We start from the raw sequence: 7,529 nt of genomic DNA, 5'->3' as shown, positions 1-7,529 counted from the left end.
ATGGATTAATAAAAAAAAAAGTCAAATATAATGGGAAAATGGCATAGATGTAATATTCAACAGATATAAGAGCAACTTTGGAGAATATGATACCGTTAGAGATAGAATATTAGATTGGGATGGGCCCCCACTGTACCTTACCAGTTAGAAATGACCCACCAAATGGTAGGCTGAATTATTGCTACTGAAAAAATAAATAAATAAATACCCCATCCATGATCCATCAGGCCATCACCTTCCTTTTTTTGTTTTCTTTTTTAATCCTTCACCTTATCATTGATCTTCTTTTAGATTTCTACTTCAATCACTTTTGTTGCCACAACGATTCACTTCCAGTAATCACTTACCAATTAGCTGCCTGATGGTGATAGCTCCAGTTGATATTGCACCCTTTTTTTTTTGTTTTACATGTAAAGAAAACTGTGAAAAAACAGAAGAGGGAAAAAATAAGTTTGGAAAATGGAAAAGGTCAACTGGAGGTGGGGGTAGGTACATAAATAGATATAGACGTATCAATACAGTCAAAAGAGGAGGGAGCAGATTAGCACCTCTACCCAAGGCATGTGGTCGATTTATTCAGTGTCAATCACACTCCCAGTTGAGTTTTGTGGCACATTCGCACCACTAACATTTGTGCCATTTTCTTGAGGCTCTCGATATAATATAAATACATACCACCGGTTATGCTTTTCTATTTCCATTATTAGTGCGTTTGTGTTTGATTAAGAGCTCTAACAGAATAACAACCATAATTTGCAGAAGATGCTCCTCTCTTTCTCTGTCTCTGTCTCTCTCTCTCTCTAAATAGTGAGTATTGTCCTTGTGGAATCAAGATTCAAAAGAAGGATTTACACAGCATCGGACCTGTTAAAATTTTATCATATTTCAACCTGAATATGGCCCAGTTGCATCCTACCCAATGTTTTTAAAATCGGATCGGACAGGGAACCATTCTAGGGACCGGTTTCTGGGTTGAACGGTCTGTCTATCCAGCTCGAATGGATGGTCTGTTCTGACTTAAAAAATAAAAATAATAAAAAAAATTGGCCAAAACTGTTGTCTGGGACAATTGTTTGATTGCCCGGGTCAGTGGGTTACTGATCAAATCAACGATTTTTTATCAAAAACGATTTTAGGGTAAAACAGAACTTGTTACTTGAGTGGTTTCTGGGTTTTTCAGCCTGATCATCCAGTCTGATCCGGTTTTAAAAACCATGATCCTACCCATGGGCATGCACCTTCACTGCAAAATCGGATTTGCTCTTTGCAATGCACACCTTACAGTGCATCATAACCGTATATTAGGAATATCTTCCCATGGATGAAAATATACAAATTCAGGAGATGTTTCCAATGGATGCACTGAAAGTGCTGTGAGGTTGGTTTGAGGAACAAATCCGGATGAAGAACGATGTGGCGTGGGGTGGTCATTTTCAGCCCAGTTTGGAAATTCCTCATTTTATGTATAAAATACATTGTATACATTATATGATATATAATATAAAATATTATATGTACTTTAATATTTTACATATAAAAGTATAAACTTGAAATCTGGACCTGGGCTTAATGTTTTAGGCCCAAAACCCAGAATGGGCTGGGTTTGAGCTTAGCCCAACACAGCTTTGGCCTGGTTTGGCTTTGGTTGAATCCATTAGCTGGGGTAGGTTGGTTGGGTTTGAAAGAATTTATAAATGTAATTTTGCATAGACATCTTGTATTGGGTTTTATGTCTTAATTTATGAATAGAATTTATTGAAAATATGTACAAATTTCCTTTATAAACATATACACAAACACACACACATATGTATAAGCTCAGGTTTAATTGGGCCAAGCTTGGATTGGAAATGGACTATCCATGACCTCAACCTAAAGCCCAAGACAAGTTTAAGTCAGACCCAAATTTACTAGCCCAAGCCTAGCCTACAACTTGAAAACTCAGGTTCAGCCCTTACAAAACTGGACCCGCCCAAGTGCGACCTTAATCGCTTTCTTTTCAGTAATTGCGCTTGATTTATTCATTCATTGAGCATTCTGGGTCAGGCCCAAATTTGGTTTTCTATTGTCTTCTACGAAGTATGTAAATAAAAATTGGCGTTTTCTTTAGTACAAGAGCCAAAAAAAGAGAGCTGTGTACCTTCTTTGACACTTTGAGTAGTTATACTTGCATGGAAGGTGTACTTTTTGCAATAGCAGAAATCCTGCCAATATTATCTAAAGATCGGGGAATCCCTATGAATCAGAATCTGAATGATTTATTCCTCTTGGGGCTATGGATTTATTATTGGCGTGGAACCTCATCATTGGTTTCACAGCCTGCTGAACAGCCATAGCATTCAGCTAGTCCAAATTACCTCAACCAACCAAATTCTGATACTGGGGAATGCCATTCCACCGGGAATGAGAATGGATTTCAATTCCATCCAACCAAATTCTGATATTGGTTATAAACCCCTATTCCTGCAAATTAAACAGACTCTAAAAGTGTCAATCAATTGGCTAGAAAATCAACCCTATGTTGTAGATGAAAAGGTAAAGCAAGCATGCTGAATTTCGTGTGCTAGTGTTGCTGATGATCTACTAACTTTTTTTAAGCTTGAAGCAAAAATTAAATTACTCATACTCAGTTACAAGTTGTGAGCATCGGGGAAACAACTTACTTGGGCTGAATTGGAGTCGCCACCCATAAGTTATGTGAAATATAGGTGATGGGACATGTGGAATATACACCAAAAAGCATGTTTGGTTTAATAGTGACTTCAAAGCTTAGGCACTAACTACACCAATCCAAGTAAGACTCCAATGGGAAATTGAAAGTGTTAGGCACCCCTCTCCTAGCTCCAATAGGTAGACCTCATATGGCATCCCAAATAAGCATAATCACAAATACATGAGCAATCAAAAGCATAGCAATGATATAGAAAGTGACGAGTTGAGAATAACCAACAACAATGAATTTACTCAATTTTATTTATTTATCATATATTTTTTATTCCCCTTTTATTATTATTATTATACTCTTTTATTTTCTCATTTAATTAATTAATTAATTATTATTATCATTATTCTTTTTATATTTTCTATTCATTTTGTTTTCCTATTTTTAAAATTTTATCTAGTTATTTTTTTATTTACTTTTCATTTTATTTTTTATTATTTTTATTATATATATTTTTAATTGTTTTTAAATATTTTTATTATTTTTTTGCTATTTGCTTATGCTACCCTATTTGCTTCATTGTTTCATAGAGCTTATCTTCTTTATTTTATAACAATTTTCTTATTATTATCTTTTTTGTTTTTTATTTAATTTAAATTTTATTATTTTTTCTTCTTTTTTGTTATTCTTTTCATATTAATGTTTCTTCCTTCGACCACTTATTCCCTCCCCTACCCATCAAGCTACACCTAGATCTATAGCCAACATCCCCCTCCTTTTAGTTTGATCTACACATTTATTACATCTCATCGCCATCAACCCAGAAACAAATTCTACACTATTCATTTCAGTTTGAGATCACAAATCAAAGGTAATACACATTACAAAAAAACAAGACTTAATCATAGCGGACAAAACAAACCCAAATGATAGAAAGTGGAGAACTAATTGATATTCAAGGATTTCAAGCTTCAAAGCATCCTATTCGAGAGCAATCTAAACTTTAATCTATAATAAAATATTCAAGAAAACTACTAATATCCTTGTTAATATTAATTTATTAATCCGGGAAGAATTATGCAATTGTTAAAGCCGTGAAAAATCTGAAAAATGGCAATAAACATACTAAATTATACATAGCTATTGGGGGCTTAGAAGAAAACAATGGTAGATTTGGATAGATTGGTAGGGTCAAATTGTCCTAATTGGGCCTGGATCAAACAAATCCAGGGGTAAGAGATTTGGTTGATGTAGAGCATCGGAATGAAATCTTTGTGTGATGAAGAGGCAAATAAGAGTATATTAGGGTGAAATTTTACATATAGAGATTTTAGGATGCTCAAATCTGATGGTAATGTCCAATTGATTTAGGGAAGTCAATATTAAGGGAATTTATGTTAACAAGAGGATCCAAATTATAATTTTGGTTTAATTGAGGGGTAAATAGGGAAATTTTGGGTAGAAACCTTGTATGTGGATGTTTTAACATGTCTAAGATTCAATCATACAATCTAACTGCTTTAGAGTTGTTAGGATCAAAGGGAGCTGGGTTCCGGGTGTTTTAGGCTACAACAGGGCTCAAAAGGGAAACTTATTTGATGCAAGGGGAAACGGGGAACGTGACTTGAAATTTCATGGGTATGTATTGTAGGATGTTTGGGGTTTGATGGTGGTGTATGATCTAAGGGTCAAGGTGTAAATGGGGGTTGATCGAGGCCATCAGATTGGTATTAGGTAGATTTAACGATGGATTTGAAGGATTTTGATATGAAAGTTGGTTTTTTTTTTTTTTTTTTGGGGGGGGGGGGGGGGTTAGGTTTTCAAAGAATTTGAAAGGGTTTAATTGGGTGTTCAAAGTGAATTGAGGGTTTAGACAATGGGCCGAGCAAAAATCGAATATTGACACAAGTCTCTCATTAAAATATAAAAAGAAAACCAAAGAGAGTAAATTATGTATGTATGTGATCAAGAACAACCAAGTAAGATAGAAGTGTCTATATGAAGGATCAAACAAAAGTTGCACTACAGTAGTTGAGATTGTCACTCAATATCTCTTTGAAATATGAAAGCATGGGATCAAATCCATGTAACTGCAAGTTCTTGTTGAAATATGGAGGCATGTGATCAAGTCATGTGATTGTCACTAAACACAGTAGCTCACTCATGACTCCATGTAGAATGATTCAAAACATACACAGACACAATAGGAGGAGGCCATACATAACGTGTAAGACGACCAAAGAGTGTAGTTATTTGGGTACTGCGAGAGGGATAAAAAAAATAAAAATTCTTCTGGCCTTCAATGTACATAAAATTAAAGTCATCCATTAAGTCTCCATTCTATATATTTCTGAAATGTCCTAAGTTTACTATGTAATAACCAAGTTGGCTCCCCCACCTCCTATCAATTTGTGCTTTTAAAGTTTTATTTTAAAATGATATTCTTTGCTTTTATTTGAAAAAGTCAAAAAAAAAAAAAAAACATGTTTTCAACAACAACCTAACTAGCCATTGCGGTCATAGATTGAGAACATATACCCATGAATGACGAGGGAGATGTTCTCAATGTATGAATGTAGTGGCCTGTTGGTGGCAGGTCCCTCCCAGTGAACCGTGAATGGAGCCATTAACTACTATAATTTTAAGATTTCTTATTGTTTCTCACAAATCAAATATCTTTAAAAGATAAAAAATTATTATTTTCTTTATTATTTGGGTTCTTTCACTTTTTTATATCCTCTAAGCAATCAAATGGCAAAAAACTTTGGCTCTTAGGAATGCTCTTGGGCATGACATGTTACCATGGGTGTAGGATTAAAGAATAATTGACTTCAATTGTTGTCATTTGACCAAAAAGATAAGCAGATCACTAAATGGGTTGACCAGTCATGCCAAGAATGATCCCAACAGTTAGGGTTTTCTCCCAAATGGGTCTTTGTTTCTCGACTTCTAATATGCTACATCAAAAATAAATGAGCATCCATGAAAGGACTTATGACTAGGGGTAATCATAGGTTCGATCGGCCAGGTTTTGGACTTATAACTTACTTATACTATCTATCTATCTATCTATCTATCTATCATACGTCATATAATCAAAATTTATAGCCAATCAACCAACATCATAAATGTGATAACCAATGAAACGAATTTTTATCAAAATTCACAAGAGGGAGGGTTTGATTATTGGTTAAGTTTTCATTTCAATATCATGCCTTTTTCGCATCATAGACTTTTTTTTAATAAAATATAGAGGTAATTTGAGATCAGCCTCCCCTAGAATTCCTAATGAGATCGTACATTTCAAGTCATTGTGAAGGGGAAAGATTTCCAATTCATGGAGGGATAGTGTTTATAAAGGGTGGGTGATTGGGCGAATATACATTTGCGGAATCAATAAACGAAATCTGAAGGGACTGAACTTGAAAAATGCTTAAAATTTATTCTATACACTATATAATATAATATTATATCATATATAATTTAGGTGCCATTATCATAATGTTTCATATATATAGGTCGGGCTTAAAGTACCCCTACTTTAATATATCTATTGGATAAACTATTTTCCCTAACCATCATGTATTTCACTTCAGTTCTATGAGAAAAAAAAAGTCTGTTTATGTTGCTGCTAGACTTTAAAGTCTACCAAAGTCAGTGAAAGTGTCTATACGAGAGCCTTGGCAATGGTTTCAGCAGCAGCATTCAATTCAATACAGACATGATGGGACACATATAATAGGCGATGCCAATGAACCAGAGGTTGACAAAAAAAGGTCGTACCATGTCTCGCAGTTGCAGCGCGGTGAGGTTCCATTCATTTTATATTTAGTAACCCTAACCTATATCTTATGTGCTCATGCCTTTTACAAGGACGATCAATGCTAGCAAACAACTCCCCCGTGCAACCCCTTAATTCAGCACCCTAAGGAGTAAAGATATAGTGGGCCCATAAGTAATACAATTAGACAAAAGTTGAATTATATCTTTTCACATCCATAACTACAACTGGTTAGAATTTCGCCATGTGGAAATATGACATGGACAAATCTAGATTTATAATTTTATGAGAAATATACCTTTATCCACGTCAGCCCTATACCCCGTTTTATACTTCACCTTTTTTTTTTTTTAAATTTTTTTTTCCGAATCTCTATGCAACTCTTGTGCTTTTACAAAGAGTGGACTTTTTGCCGACGTGGTAGCATGGAACTTGCCACGTAATATAGCGAGAGTCAAGTGGACCCAAATGAAAACCTCGGCTGCATCATCAATTGATCAGGTTATGTAGGACCAAGGTTCGGGCCCATCTTACTGTTGGGATGCCTAACTGGTTAGCTGCAAAATGATTGCAAGGCTCACTTTGCTTCTCCCGAGGATATGCAGTTTGTGTTTTTAAAAGCTTTCGTCTCTAGGTCTGCTACTATACTAGACCTATAACTTGCCAACTGGCTAATGTTTGGGAAGTGATGTGCTAGCCAGGTTGGAGTAACAACCAACAGGCAACAACCCTCCAGCAACCACCAATCAGAGTATATAAAGCCTTTTTATTGACCAAACTGTCCCTGACCGAAAATGCACAAATTTTCTTTTCTTGTCGCCTTTTTTTACCTACACGGCCACACGTGACGCGAGTGGCATTACTCGAGTTTTCAACGTGTATATATGCCCAAAGCAACATTAATATGCACTGCAGCAATTACCATACGATTGGGATCTTTCGTTCAAAGTTCAAACATCTGTTATGTTTCTTTTTTTTATTCGAGCCTCTACTGCCCTCATCTTTAAATCGTTGATTCAATGTAATAAATAAATAAAAAAGTGGGCATAAACGACATACAAAATATAATACAGGCGAACCCGCGCC

This window comes from Nelumbo nucifera, chromosome 4 (genome assembly GCF_055504915.1).
Source record: "Nelumbo nucifera cultivar China Antique chromosome 4, China Antique-T2T, whole genome shotgun sequence".
NCBI classification, from domain to species: domain Eukaryota; kingdom Viridiplantae; phylum Streptophyta; class Magnoliopsida; order Proteales; family Nelumbonaceae; genus Nelumbo; species Nelumbo nucifera.
Note: the sequence above shows the minus strand (reverse complement) of the source record.